At 34.4% G+C, this 16,072-nt stretch overlaps 2 pseudogenes across 2 annotated transcripts; both read right to left on the bottom strand.

The window, feature by feature from the left end:
- LOC143579847 (uncharacterized) lies at positions 1-3,317 on the bottom strand (annotated as a pseudogene). The gene is made up of 9 exons (XR_013143540.1): positions 2,954-3,317; positions 2,640-2,826; positions 2,387-2,520; positions 2,204-2,316; positions 1,167-1,393; positions 758-913; positions 606-685; positions 461-510; positions 1-119 (listed from the first exon to the last, which is right to left on the bottom strand). The product of XR_013143540.1 is annotated as an uncharacterized LOC143579847 (transcript).
- Positions 3,318-4,214: 897 nt separating this feature from the next.
- LOC143579830 (vacuolar protein sorting-associated protein 41 homolog) lies at positions 4,215-13,552 on the bottom strand (annotated as a pseudogene). Its single transcript, XR_013143538.1, has 19 exons — positions 13,273-13,552; positions 9,364-9,633; positions 9,107-9,285; positions 8,738-8,998; positions 8,538-8,670; positions 8,382-8,472; positions 8,178-8,280; positions 7,474-7,577; positions 7,293-7,386; positions 7,055-7,210; positions 6,906-6,968; positions 6,758-6,823; positions 6,474-6,674; positions 6,316-6,393; positions 6,121-6,240; positions 5,972-6,052; positions 5,811-5,896; positions 5,632-5,713; positions 4,215-4,885 (listed from the first exon to the last, which is right to left on the bottom strand). The product of XR_013143538.1 is annotated as a vacuolar protein sorting-associated protein 41 homolog (transcript).
- Between the last annotated feature and the right edge of the window lie 2,520 nt (positions 13,553-16,072).

Here is a 16,072-nt window from a genome sequence, read left to right as displayed (position 1 = left end):
TTAAGGATGTGGGTACATTGCTAGCCATCCTTCTATGACTTTAATCTCTTTCATTCTTTGTACAATCAACCATTCCGGATCACTATCCATTGGAGCATGCAAATCCCAGCAATGATGACCTAATTATCATTTCCACACAACGCATATAATTAATAATATGATTAGTTTTTTGGTTGTAAAAATCCCGCCTAGATGTCGATTAATCCCTGATTAATTGCTAGTTTGTACTGACCGACTGGTCACCGATTAGCGATTAATCCCTATTTGGTCAAAATAATTTAAAAGTATATATATTAAATTGTGTATAGGTATGTATGTATATTTGAAAAATTAGGTGTAAATCGCAATCTAACTAATCATTAGTCCTTACCCCACCGCCCGACTAGCGCTTAATGAGTTCTACACCATTGGTGATACCGCAAAAGGGGGGGGGGGTAAATAAAACTTCTTGCTTTGATACCTTCTTGTGTATAAAGAGCAACTATAGTGTCTGATATGTTTTGAAGAACTCTGTCATTGTAAAAAAAATAAAAAAAAAAATCCTTTTATTAGTTACAAGTAATTTTAGAACTGTATAAACGTACGAACAAAGTCATGTTTCTTACCCTCCTGAGCTATAAGGGTCTCGTAACCCATTAGAAAATATAATGTTTCTTGCAAATTTGTTCAACACATTTTTAATATCCTGCCAAACATATAAATCTAAAATTTCTAGAGCAAGATCAACAAAAGAAAACAAAATAAAATGTTAACTTACATAGCCTCCAAACTCTATTGGTGCCCAATAAGGTCTTGGTGTAACACCAAACACTTGCTCACATTCTTTTGTAAAGTTAGCCATATCGAACGGCTTCGCTTGAAACATCGTTTCATTGTCACCACAACCCATTGGCATCACCATTTCGGTACACGACTACATATAACACAAATATAGCATGTTACATACTTTACATTATACACACGTGGTGTCAAATTACGTCTAACATTAGTTACTGATGTATACAATATTTTTAATCATGCATAACAGGCTTATAGTTATTTATCGACAAAAAAAATTGAAAAGTGTGTTATAATATACGATTAAAATTTAAAAAAACATGTTCATATATAAGGGGAAAAAAGTTAAAGGCGTGGATAGCTTTTTATATAACTTTCAACACGTCTACCTGCCAATCCCATCCGAAATCTTTGCTTAGGCTATAAGGGAAAACTCTTACAACGTTGTCCATGAACCGCTTTGTATCCAGCCGTGATTTTATTGAGAATGTACTCATTATCGGTTGTATCAGATGCATTGCAAAACGTGTATAGGGAATTATCTTCGTTATACTGAGCTATACCATCATATAGATGCTCCAAATTGTCCTTGAGCTCCTGCGATGTGTTTAACGGTCTTCGGCAAAAAAATATATAAAAATTGAGATAAAATATAACTAGCAAAGTTGAAAAAATAATACTGGATGTTTGTTGAAAGGGATAATCAATAATGTATGTGAATACCATACAAGCAAGTGTATGTAGCAACTAAACTTACAAAAAATAATTTTTGAAAAATAATATTGGAAGATTATGCAAGGATGTAATGAGGTGCACAAATAAGGTTTTCTAATACGCGGTTCAGGGTATGGAACCGGTTTCGGGTATGATTGGTTATTGAAAAATCGGGTGTTGAGAGGGTTCGGGTAGGGCATTGAGGAGAAAAACTCAACTCTATGTACCGATAGGGTATGATGGGTTCGGCTATAACCAAGTATTGAAACCAGGTAAGACCGGGTATTATTACCCGGTCTTAAATTTGTAACTTTATACATATTTAAATTCGTTTAAAAATTAAAGTTGCTTTGTAATTTATAAAAGTAATTAAAATATATTACAAATACCATAAATTCACTCAATTTATAATACGCATTTTTAAAAAATTAAAACATAGAAGTTGTGAAGTAAACATAAAAATATACTATAAAACCTCATATATTATTTCGGGTATTAAAAAATTGGTGTCGGGTATAACCGGGTATAAGTATAAGGTAGGACAGGTTCCGGGTATTTATGGGTATAAATCGGATACTGTTCCAAGTACGGGTATTGAGCTTAAAATGAATACCTATCCATACCCTACAGGTACCGGGTATTTATGGGTATAAATCGGATACTGTTCCAAGTACAGGTAGGGTCGCATGTAGGCTGTAGCAACTAAACTTACAAGCAAGTGTTGAATATTTGAGAAAGGGTCAAAAGCCCATTGGGCTGAGCAGCAACTCTATCAATTTCAGCCCAAGACTCTTTAATGGTTTTGTAGCAAGTCTCACTTGTACTCTGTGCATTAAAAGTTGCATCAATGATATCTCCATATAATATATCTAAGTTAATTGTTTGGTTTGCTTACATTGAAATCATTAGACACCACTAGAGCATAACCATTTTCAGGAGTGAGATCCTTAAAATAGAGACTTGGGGCAGATACTGCCAATGCACCATATGCTATGTGTGGATATTTCAATCGAAACCACGAGGCTAACACTAAACCCAAAAAAATAAATTACGTTTAAGTATATATAAAAATAGTTATACGTAAATATAATAAAGAAAATAATAAATGAGCGGAACTTGTTTAGTTTAGACCTCTAAATATAACTTACTTCCACCGTAGGATCCTCCAACAACTATAACGGGACAATTTATAGCAGATAATTTTTGTTTAAGATTAAGGATTATTTGAGCATAGTCTGCTAATGTTTGTTCCGAGCTAAAGAATCCAAGACTATTGGCATCCTTATATGCTTCGTCTTTCGATCCAAATGGCATTGAAGTTCCATAGTATCGATGCTGCAAATTAGACATTTTTATATTATATTTTCAATATAGTCAGGACATGCACATGAGGCTTCGGCCAGAGACCTTCTAACGAGTTGTTCATGGTGTTGTTCAATGAAACATGCATATAAAGACTTACCTCTATATACACTAAGAGACCATGGAACCGTGAAGCAAGGATTAGAAAAAATCCCGCCACAGACACTTCAATAGTAACATCTATCTCAGCACCCATGTAAACAAAGATTGGAGAACTCGTATTGGGCCCGCCCCAATACTTGGAATTGACTATATATCGTTGTTGGAAAGTCATGTAACTTTCGGGTTTATAGTTGAAATGATCAAGAGTTTGTGTATAGTTATAGAACACAAAATCAGGTGTTAGGGGCACGTCCTTTGGATAATAAACCGGCTTTTCATTCACAATGCTTAATCGCGGTCTAGTGGTACGTATTGCAGTAACAAATGTTCCTAGGAGCATGGAGATCAAGGCTAGTATCAGAAATGATTTTGTCTCATTTTTTAAATTCATATGTTTAGTTTTAGTGGAAAAGAGTTTGTTTAGGATTTATAGTTGTTTCTCTTGTTGTGTGTAACATAGGACAGCTTATTCCTTAAATATAGAATCATCTGTCATTGTTGGCAAAGCAATATTTGAGGCAATTTAAACATAAGAAATAACGGTTTTTTAGCTCGATTATGCCTTCAAATATACCGAACAGTCTCACTTATAACGAGCAAAAATTAAATTGTTTATAACAAATAAATAGATTTATTGGTTTTTATTAATCCCAATTACCATCTTTTGGTTGTCACCGGTCCCAACTAATGAATTGTGACTGATAACGATCCCACCTTTTTTCATATTTGTTTCCAACGGTCCGCGACTAGCAGAATGCTAACGTCGTTAGTTGGAGGTCGCCAGAAAAACGTTTTTAGCCAGAAAAGTCGCATTTTTTGACAATAAACTCAACCTGAACACCACCACTAACTGACTTACCACCAACCGCAATGGTTCTATATTTCCGATGACCTCAATAATTGAAGCTTTTACTAGAAAAAGGTTCCTAAAGGTCCATTAAGGATACAAAGATGTTTTGGATAAAAATGTTGTGTTTTCCTAAAAAAAAAATTTGAGTATTTTCCAGCTAAAAACGTTTTTCCGAGGATTTACAACTAACAACGTTAGCATTCTGTTAGTTACGAGCCGCTGGGAACAAATATGATCAAAGTTGGGATCGTTATCACCCAATTCGTTAGTTGAGATCAACAACCAAAAGATGATATTTGAGAGTACACCAAAATAACAATGAAAAAACGATTATAGATTCGATTGACTCATAACCAAACGGCACCAACACAAAAACAGAAAAAACAAGCATGACGGGTTTAGTTACAACGAACACATGAATATTTACATGTAATCTGTTGTACCTGTAAATGATTCAAGAATATTATCATAGTAACCAAGTCCATAAACACATCCACAACTTCTCACAGAGTCCATCTCTCAAATTAAACAACAAAAAGCCTTATTTCCTCACCACTTACATTCCACCACCATTAAATAACACCAATACATTAATATACAAGCACTACACAACCATGAATAAAAGAACAAACACATCCACAAACTAAATCAACCAGCAGCGGCCGTGGTACACAACACGCATCGCATCCGAGAGCCTCCCGAAGGGGTATCTTGGTCGTTTTCATCTTCTTCATCCTCCATATAATCCCCGTTAGTATATGAGTTACCAGACACAGCTCCCGACCCCTTTTTGGTAGTAATACTATTAGTGGAATCCATTAAACAATGCAAGTGGTATGCGTGACAACAAAAGAACACCATAACGGATGCGCCCTGAATCGACAAGGGGTCGAAGCATATGCAGCATCTTCCACCCGCTCAGGTCTTTGATTTGGCGTCCATGGATTTTAGCACGGGGGCTCGCTCCATTGGATTATTGCCATCATTCATGTTGGAACGTGATTCTGTTTCTTCGTTGCTGAGGTATATTGCTCGTCTTGCTTCTTTGTAATATTTTACCAAAAGGTTGACAATATCCGCCTGACAATATCACATTAACATATTAACAATATTTCAAAGATAAGATTAGAGTTAACTGTGTCGTTTTCGTACATGAGGTTTGGCCAACTACGCAACTTTAGTACATATTTTAATTTTTTTGCAAATCAACACCTGACTTCAACAAAATCATGCTATTTTAGTACTAAAATAGTAATTTTGTTTTTATTTCTCATTTATTTTAACACTATGGTAAAAAATAAATGAACCGAACTACTTTTTAACAAAAAATAAACGATCCAACCACTTATTTTTAACAAAAGTAAACAAACCGAACCACTTTTTTTTAAAAAAAAAAAAGTAGTACGAATCTTAAAAGTTAAAAGCGTGGTTCGATTCTTTTTTTCGTTGAAAAATAGTTCAGTCTGCTTATTTTTGTTAAAAAAAAGTGGTTCGGTTCATTTATTTTTTGTTAAAAAGGTAGTTCAGTTTGTTTATTTTTGTTAAAAAAAGTAGTTCGATTCATTTATTTTTACCACAGGGTTAAAATAAATGAGAAATAAAAAATTACTATTTTACCCCCGACTTAACGGAAAAAACAGACGGGGTTGACAAAAAGTACTAAAATAGCATGATTTCGGAAAGGTAAAGTGTTGATTTGCAAGAAATTTAAAAAAGGTACTAAAGTTGCGTAGTTGGCCAAACCTTGGGTATGAAAATGACACTCAACTCGATAATATCATAATATTATAATGTTAACTTGTTAAGTATGATAACAAAACCAATACCTTGAGTATATCATTACAACCGTGTCTCAGAGAAGTTTCGGTCCTGTAATCTGTGATAATCTTGACTAAATGATCCCTCAGCCTGTAATTAACGGATCAAATAATCCAAAATATAAATGCATCTGACGATTAATAAATAACAACATCAAAGTAAGCAATAACTAATAATTAATACTAACCGAGGGATTTCCAAGCCATTAGGTACAATGTTGACTATATAAAGGGGGTCAAGATTGCCGACAGTATGCTCTAACAATACACCAACCTAACAAAGAACGATGAGTATATTATATTGTTACTTAAATCTAATCTTTTATAAGGTTTTAAGGTTTACTCATACCATTTCGGGTTTATTAATGCATTGTCTAATAAGTTCTTCCCACAGGTCGTCGTCATGCTGCATACTGACAAATTCAACAGCCTGTAAAAAAGTTATGTTATATCACTTTTCCGAAACGAGAAATAAAACAAAATTTAAAAATCAAAAACCTCTTCTATATCCCCTTGTTTGTCGATAATAACAGCAAGTGCTTGTTTTGTGTTTCCCATTCTTCCGAGAATGAAAACTTGCTCACTTAGTAAATTTTTGTTAACACAAACTTCATATGCCTAAAAACAACTTTTGTTAGCATCAAAAAACAAATAATGGAATGCAAAAAATTGTAGACATTAATTTTAGTAAACCTTTTCGAGCATATAATGTTGACTACTACGAAGAAATGGAAGTAGCATTTTTTGATCATATTCTGCATAAAGCTCCACCTAAAGAAAAAAAATTCATTAATTACAAAAGAATATATATATGAAAAACATAATGTAATCTTTTGAATAAAGCATGACACCTGCATGTCATGAAAATCTCTGCCAGCATGTGGATTAGCTTCGAATAGTGAATGCAAATACTCATATAGATAATATCTGGAATCACATTGTGTTTTTGAAGCCAGAAGCTGGGAAACAACTTCAGCAGGGGTAATTATGTCCCGGTATTGGACTAGCAGTGAAACCGCATGTCTATGATCAATCTGCATTAGCTGGACCACCTGTAGATAATATATAAAACAGTCACAAATCAGTTGTTCAAACAAATAGATAGAAAGCATGTAAGATAAGAATCCCCTCGCACCTTTTCACGAATGACATCATGCAAGTTATGCTTCTCGATAAACTCAAAGATATCTGGTTTCATAAGCTGAAAACAGAATTTCGAAAAATGCAAACAAGTTAATGACATTTACAAAGCAGCATAAAATGCAATATATGTGAGCACTTACATCAGCATAAATTGCAAAAGCTTTCTCATACTGTCCAGCAATTTCATACAACACTGCAAGTGCCTAACATATCATATATCTGAGAGATTTAGTATGCGTAATATATAGTTCAAATGTGCACACGTTGTAACAATTATGCATGCTCTTACCTCTTTGAGTTCGTCAATCATGGATGACGTGCTAAGTTGGGGCTCTATTGCTGCAATGACTGGTAATGCAGAGTATATTGCAGGTGGCCAAGATTTCACAGCAGATAAAAGATCCTTATGTGATGACGGAATTGTTGCCAGAGTCACAAGAGCAACCTGCAATTTTTAAACGTATTAAAACCACCACAGCAATCAATTAATATGATTGTAAAGTTTATGCATTAAGTTTATCACATACCTCATAAGCAGTATCACGTAGTACTGGATTCTCGGTTGGAATGTATGGAACCAGAACGGGAAGCTGACGGAGATGAGCAAAGTGGAAAACCCATCTGCGAAAATTAAACGTTTTAAATAATAAATATTATAGGAAAAACATGTAATTTGTGATTTCATTTAAAGGGAATATGACATCCTACCTCTCCCATGCCGTTGCAGAACCTCTCAGCACTTTGGGACATAAAGATGCTGCTTCAGCATACTTCCTTTCTACAATCAAATGATCCAGATATCTTGACCCCACCTAATATTTATGCAAGTTATTGTTAGATAAAAACTATATGTACATGTACTAAAAAGATAAATGTTTGAAGTTGTTACCCTACATGCTGACTAGGCAAGTTCAGTAACTTTAAATAGTTACAGGTTTTACTAGGGCTGTGTTCATGAACGTTCGTGTCCGTTTATGTTCTTTCATTTACGTGCGTAATGCTTGTTCATGTTCGTTTGTTTATGTTTGGTCATTAAAGAGTTTTTTATATTTTTTTATTTTAAGTATATTATGTCAAGTTTTTTCGAATAGTTATGTCAAGTGCTTAACCTTATATGATTATACCTAATACTAGAGTTTAAGAATGTTGATTTTTATGTTCAAATTAATATATGTTCTATTTGTGTTCGTTATCGAATTAATGAATGAAGACGAACAAAATCATTTCCTTAGTGAACGAGCACGGACAAGAAGTTCCATTCGATTATGTGTTCATGAACTGTTCGTTTGGCTGATAAATGCTTAACGAACGAAATGAACAAGGTGTCATACGGTTCGTTTACAGCTCTAGGTCCTACGTAAAATGAACAGACGAAAAATATTGATAAACTTCAAGGAATTTAAAGAAAATACCTCATCAAGAAGCTCACTACGTCCTTGACCAGCTTCAACAGCAGCTAAAGCTTTCTCGTGCCATCCGTGTTGAAGAAGCCAATTAATATGATCTTCTGCGTCCCTGCAATCAGAAGCATATCATCATATAAAATTGGATAATATTACACGCATACTTCATATGTGACAAACAATGGCAAAAAAAAATTAAAAATTGTTACCTACCTAGGTTTGGCAATAACTACATCTTTTGGGGACACAACATAGTATAATGGTTCATCACCAGCTGCCCATTGACCCCCTGCATAGCTGCTACCTACATTTAAAGCTTGTAAGTATCTTGTGTTATTATAATAACTAGAAATGAGCATGAACATGTACCTGTGAAAGGAACATGAGCTAGAGAATAATCTTTCACCTTGTAATGCTCAAATCCAAGCACAGGTAACGCATCTGTCGCCAACTCATCATTGTTCCATGTCACAACATGCACTTCTGGTCTTTGTGCATTTCCCTGCTTAAAGAAGATTCACACATATTATTGTCTTTTCATCTTATTCTCAATTTTTCGTGATAATTACCTGTCATGATGGAACACTGCTACTAAATTCCTTCTCTCCATCTTCTTCCCCGGGTATATAAGCTAAAACAACCAAAGAGTCACCAAACGGAGCAACTCCCGATATAAAATAACTGGTTTGAAAAGATGCCACAATATCAACTTGGTTCATGTTGGAGGTTGTAATTTGCCTATATGATCCATTTACCCCTCTGGCCTGATTAGTTTTTATTGAAGCAATTTTTATAGCTGCACCCCAACCAATAACAAGAAGAGCATCATCCTGAATATCATCAAACAACATGGCTTAAACTTTAAATACAGTAACCACAAGTAACTAGTGTATTGTCACTTATGAAATAATACCATAAATGCTAACTGTTTCGCTTACTTGCCAAACTAAGTGGGGAAGAAGAAGCCCAGGCCGTGGGCTTCCTTTCGGCCTTTCAATAAATATAACACGTTGATCATTAGCAGCATCGTAAACTTTTACTCCAGCATCATTAGCCCATGCAATTAAACTTTTCTCCATTTCACTGCATGAATTGGACCTTCTCCAGAGTGTAAAACCTATGCAAAAAGATGCAGTTGTTTTTTAGTTCAGAAGACTAAAAGAATGACATAAAGATAAAATGGAAAACAAGATACCTGATCACGGTAGCCTAACCATTTTTTAACATTAAAATACAGGTTTCCAGCCAAACCACCAGCAACGAATCTTCTAGAAGCTTTTCTTGCATAATCTGGATCTAGTGCAATAGCCTTCATAGGGCGATGATACTCAAATTTGAGTTTCTCATCTGTGAAAAGACTGATAATTACAACAGACCCGTCATCTGAACAGCTTCCAATGAATTCCCCCTCCAAGTCAAAGCAAAGATCATTGACCGCAGCAGTATGAGCCCTGAATTCCTTAATCTGTCAAGAACATCAGATACATAGAGATTTAAACATGAAGAAATAGTATTCAAATTTCAAATAAACATTAATTAGAGCTCAAGTGGGATGATAGATATAGAAAAAAAAAATTCATCAATAAGTTAACAGCATATAACTATATGTTCATTTCTTGTGAGCTACAGGCAATAAATGCTACAAGTCTTCTCATTCAAAGGACACGTATCTATTAGAAAGTTAACTTGATGGTAATTATGATGTAAAGTAATAGCAGAACTTTTATTCTGTGTCATCTTGATGTGCATGAATAATGTTTTCACATACAAATTCCTAAAGAAGATGAATGGTTGTAATATGGGATGTGATGCAATGAACAGTGTTATCTAATACAACATAGATGAAGACACACAAGATCACCAGTTGGTCAAGTTACCCTAAAGTTGACTTTATTTAAGTCTGAACATTGGTCCACAGTCAACTACTTAAACATATAGGCTGCACAATAATCATATAAACATCTTCATCCACATTCAAAATTCATGCATTTGAGTGCTTTGATCATTACTGTATCCCTTTAACAGTTAAGTGTCTCAATCACACCCTCTTTTCTTCATGAACTAATGCCCTAACCCATTAATAACATCAAATTATCCAAAAAGCCTCCATCCAAATGATCATATTCAATCAGGTATACAAGAGTCAACTAGGACACCTAGCATTTGCAATTGATCTGTATTTGTTCTAGGCTTCTAGCATGATCTCAATTGAGGCAATTTGTGCTTCTACTAAAACTCTAAATGTCACGACAATACAGAATATTACAGAAATTGAGCTTCAGATCTCGTATCAAGCTACGAATGATTCAATCAATCAGTCAGTTAATCAAATTACCTGAAGTCCTAAACTAACATACCACGTAATTGAATTCCAAACCTCTTAACGCCTCTAACTGTAAACACATAACAATTTGCAAAGTTAACCGATGCGATCAGATGAAATATCTCAAAACCTAATTGAAACAAAGCATAACACGAACACCTTACCTGATTCCCGAGGAAATCAAGAATATGAACGGAACCTAGTATTTGCCAATAGATGTGGTATTTGTTTTAGCCTGATCTCAAAATTGATGCAAATTATGGTTCTACTAAAACTATAGATCTCATATCAAACTACAAACGATTCAATCAGTCAATCAAAATACCTAGATTAACCTTCCGATAACTGAATTCCAAACCTAGTAAGACCTAAATCAACACTAAACAGGCAACAAATCACAAAACAAATCGATTCAATCGGCAGACCATTTCAATTCAATTCAAACCAAAACCTAACACGAGCACCATACCTGATTCCCTAGGAAATCAAGGATATGAGTGGAACCGTGATCATCCAAATGATCATATTCAATTAGGCTTACCAGAGTTAACTAAAACAGTAGGTGTTAGACTAAGTAATTTATGTTTATAATTCTAGAGGGTCCAAATGGTAATATTTAGCTCTTTATAATGAGCTCCTATGTATTCTCTTTCAATCAATATACAAAGTTATTGCAACCTATTGGTTCATCTTGGTATCAAATGTGGTATTTGTTCTAGCATGATCTCAATTGAACAATCTGTGCTTCTAATAAAACTATAACTATCACAGCAATACTGTATATTACAGAAATTGAGCTTCAGATCTCATATCACACTACGAATCATTCAATCAGTCAGTCAATCAAATTACCTAAACTAACACTCATCCTAATTAAACTCCAAACATATAAAACCTAAATCCACACTAAACACATAACAAATCACAAAATTAACCGATGTGATCGGTGAAACAATTCAATTCAAACCAATAGATGTGCTTCTACCAAAACTATAAATATCACAACAGTACTAAATTCACAGAAATTGAGTTTCAGATCTCATATCAAACTACTAATCATCCAATCAACAGTCAATCAAATTACCTAAACTAACATACATCATAATTAAATTCCAAACCTATAAGAATAAGACCTAAATTCACACTAAACACATAACAATCCTCAAAATAAACCAATACGATCAAATGAAGCACATCAAAACCTAGCCTAACCATTACATAACATGAAAACCTTACCTGATTCCCTTTGAAATAGAGAATATGATCTATATATATCTCATCAATACTGACTATAACAGAAATTGAGCTTCAATCAATCACTCAATCAAATTTCCTAAACTAGCACACCGCTTAATCGAATTCCAAACCTACTAAGACCTAAATTAACAGTAAGCACGTAACAATCAGATGAAATAAATTAAACTTAATCAGAACAAAACCTAAAAGAGCACCTTACCTGATTATCATATTCAATTGATCTAGTATTTGTTCTAGTATGATCTCACTTGAAGCAATTTGTGCTTCTACTGAAACTATAGATCTCGTATCAAACTACGAACAATTCATTCAATCAATCAGTCACTTAATCAAATAACCTAAATTAGCATACCGTGTAACTAAATTCCAAACCTAAATACCTAAAAACAGTAAACACCTAACAATCGCAAACAATGCGATCGGTGAGACTATTCAATTCAAACCAATAGATGTGCTTCTACCAAAACTATAAATATCACAACAGAACTTAATATAACAGAAATTGAGCTTCAGATCTCGTATCATCAAGCTACTAGTCATCCAATCAGTCAGTCAGTCAATCTAAATTACCTAAATAAACACACCACGTAATTGAATTCCAAACCTATAAGACCTAAATTAACAGCAAACACGTAGCAATCAGATGAAATACATCAAAACCTATAACGAGCACCGTATCAAGCAAATTATGCTTCTACTAAAACTATAAATGTCACAACAATACTTTACATTACAGAAACCGAGCTTCAGATCTAGTATCAAGCTACGAATGATTAAAATACTTAATAAATCAGTCAACCTAAATTACCTAATAAATAAACTAAATTAACATACCACGTAATTGAATTCCAAACCTATAAGACCTAAATTAACAGTGAACACATAACGATTCTGATGTGATTGGCTGAAATATATCAAAACCTAACCAAAACAAAGCATACTGCTAGCACCTTACCTGATTCCCAAAGAAATCATGAACACAGCTTAGCATTTGCCAATTGATCTGGTATTTGTTCTAGCATGATCTCAATTGAAACAATCTGAGCTTCATCTAAAACTATAACTATCATAATTATCACGACAATACTGTATAATATTACAGAAATTGAGCTTCAGATCTAGTATCAAGCTACAAACGATTAAATCACTCAATCAAAATTACCTAAATTAACACACCACGTAGTCGAATTCCAAACCTATAAGACCTAAATTATCACTACACATATAACAATCGGATGAAATAATCAAAACCTAACACGAGCACTTACCTGCTTTCAGAGGAAATCGAGAATATGGACAGAACCTAGCTTCTACTAAAACTACAAATATCACAACAGTACTGAAATTGAGCTTCAGATCTCATATCACACTACTAATCATTCATTCATTCATTCATTCATTATCAATCAATCAATCAAATAACCTAAATTAACCTACCGCGTACCTGAATTCCAAACCTAAATACCTAAATTAACACTAAACATATCCGCAAAATGAACCGATTGAATAAATAAACCTAAATACCTGATTGCCGAGGAAATCGAGGATATGAACGGAGCCTCCATGAATACCGAGAGCGATCATGCGTTCAGCCACAGCAACACACGATGCTGCATCACTCGATAACAACGACGGCACCGTGCCTCCCATTCTCTGGTACTTAAGCCGCGGCTCATCTTCTTCATTCTATTCGTCGTCCTTATCCTCTTCTTCTTCGGTGTCTTCTTCTTCTTCTTCGCGTTCGTCGTCGCCTTCAGTTCCGTTATCGGAAGGCTTCCGATGAGACATTGCCGGTAGAGAGAGAGAGGTGATGGTGTTTAGTTAAGTTTAGTTTTGTGTTTGGATGGGTTCGAGTTTGTTTGTTAACTAGTGGACATTGGGAATCAACCGATTCTAGTTGGGATTTGCAATTTCACATTCTGTTTTTATGTTACTTGTTTCTTTCCAAAAACATAGCATTTCAATTAAGGGATAAGAGGTTGGGTTCGGGACGAGTGTTGCTAATCTCATGTCCATACCTGAGCCATTACTCGTCGGGTATTTTTCAGATATCGGTATAATCGCCGGGACTTTCAAGTATATTTTTTTATCATTATAATTATTTTGTACATTTTATTCATACAACAATTATTACAAATTTAATTATAATACACTACACTCTATGTATATAAGCGTGATAATAAATAAATAATGTCATTATAAATTTTATGTAGTTTTTTAATATATACATTCTTCACAACATACGAAATAACAAGAATTTTTTGGGTATATGGTTCAGGTAAACAGGTATGAATTTTCGAGTAATCGGTCCAGTATCATCTAATCCCATACCCAGCCGTACCCACGAAAATTTTTAAATCTTAATCCCGTACCCATCGGGTTTCGGGTATACATGTCCCATTTGCCGACGGGTTTCAGGTACACCCGTCGGGCTTAGGCATTTTTGTCATCCCGGTACGCGTAGTTAAAACTAGGCACGCTTGGGCATTTTGCGTCATGTAGTGCCTAGTCAACTTTTAGGCATTTTGCAAAAAATGGGTGTGGTGGAAAATTGTCCCCAAAACGCCCCACAAAACCCTCAAAATTCGAGCCAGTCTCATGTTGTATACAAAACGTTGACCTCCACAATGCCACCCAAAACGTCCGGGGGGTGTTCCCCGAAGTTTTGGCCTCAAAACGCCATAAAATACTATCGACTACGGATGGCCTAATATGAATTTCCTCCTTAAAGGAAGGCAGGCAAGCCTGTTCAAAAGTATGTGGCTTGGCTCGCCCGAAAATAGCTCGATTCCTAAACGAGCTGAGCTCGAGCCAAGGTTAGCTTGGAACGTGGCTCGATCTTGGTTCAACCAGTTAGCTCGTTTGGATTAAACTCTAAATTTTAATATATATATATATATATATAATAGCATATCGAAAAATAAATAATAAAAATTATACATGTATTACATCATTTTATCCTTAAAACTTTATAAAAAATAACTAAAGTAAAGCATATATAGTTATAATTTCTCTAGTTTATAAATTTTATATAATATTTATGTTAAAATTATATTTTTGTCTCATATATATAAAAATTTGTAAAATAAATAAATAAAGTTAAAAATTAAGAAAAAAATTAAAGGAGCTCAGCTCGAGCTTTAAACGAGCCGAGCTCGAGCCAACTCGTTTAAGTTTGAGCTCGATTACAGCCCTACTTGAAGGTGATCTTGGGTGACTGAACGTCAAATCAATATAAATGTTGGCATCCTGTCTAAGGAAGGGCTATTCGGGTATTAGGGGTAGTTCCGAACGTTGTTAAAATTAACAAAATGTTTATTGAATCAACATTTTCCAAAATGTTCATGCTAAACCTTGTTGACTCACTAACTTTTAATCGATAACTCGATGGGATTTTTAACCAATTAAAAAACTCTCACTTGTGCTAAAACCAACAAGATTATATTGGTTTCTGATGACAATATTTTGGCTTTGCCGTTCAACGAAATTTGGTTGCTTAAAAATCTCGTTGAGTTAATGATAAAAAAAAATCAACTAACCGACAGGTTATAACATGAACAATTTGAAAAGCAGTTGGTTAAATAGGCATTCTCTTGATGTTAACTTGTCAAATGAACATTTTGTTCATTTAAAATATGTTTAGTAAAATATATTTTAACTATTACTATTTTCGTTACCAAATGAATGCTTATTTGAATTGGAACTAAGCATTAAACAATATGCAAATTAAGAGTCATCAATTCGACATCAATGACGAGTTTGCCCTGAACGAGTTTGATGAAATACGAACTATGTTCCAAGCTCACCAATCAAGAAGTTCACCTAGTTGGAGACGAACATGAAGATGAAGATAACGCTATATTTCTGGGTGGGTGTTCTATTCAAGGCTCGAGATTGGAACCAAACATATGTAATCGTTTAGCTAGTTTCCCGACATGTGATGTGTGCTTAGTGATATTGTTATGTGCATATGTGCTTGAAGTATACAAGCACGTGTTCGTGTTTGTGTGATTATTTGAATGGAAACTTGCGGCTTAAGCATGACACGGAGTAATTATTAAGGGCGACAAATAAATTTTTAGAATCGATTGCACTCTCATAATATTTTGCCAAACACCATTAATAGTGTTTCTTAAGTAGGATTTCATTCCAGATATCATTCCATATACAGACTGTATCAAACAAAAAGGCAACACAATGAACCAAGTCAAGCCCAAGTTCGGCTTGTTTATTATATACTATATAGTATTAATTTGTGTCATTTTATATTTATATACTTTGAAAAAAGCCTTAAGCGAACCTAAGCTCGGCCAGAGCTCGTGCA

The sequence above is a fragment of the Bidens hawaiensis genome, unplaced genomic scaffold (genome assembly GCF_021521415.1).
Source record: "Bidens hawaiensis isolate Kalapana, Puna unplaced genomic scaffold, B.hawaiensis_p1.1 tig00029992_1, whole genome shotgun sequence".
Lineage (NCBI taxonomy): Eukaryota > Viridiplantae > Streptophyta > Magnoliopsida > Asterales > Asteraceae > Bidens > Bidens hawaiensis.
Note: the sequence above shows the minus strand (reverse complement) of the source record. Positions and strands in the feature narration are given on the sequence as shown.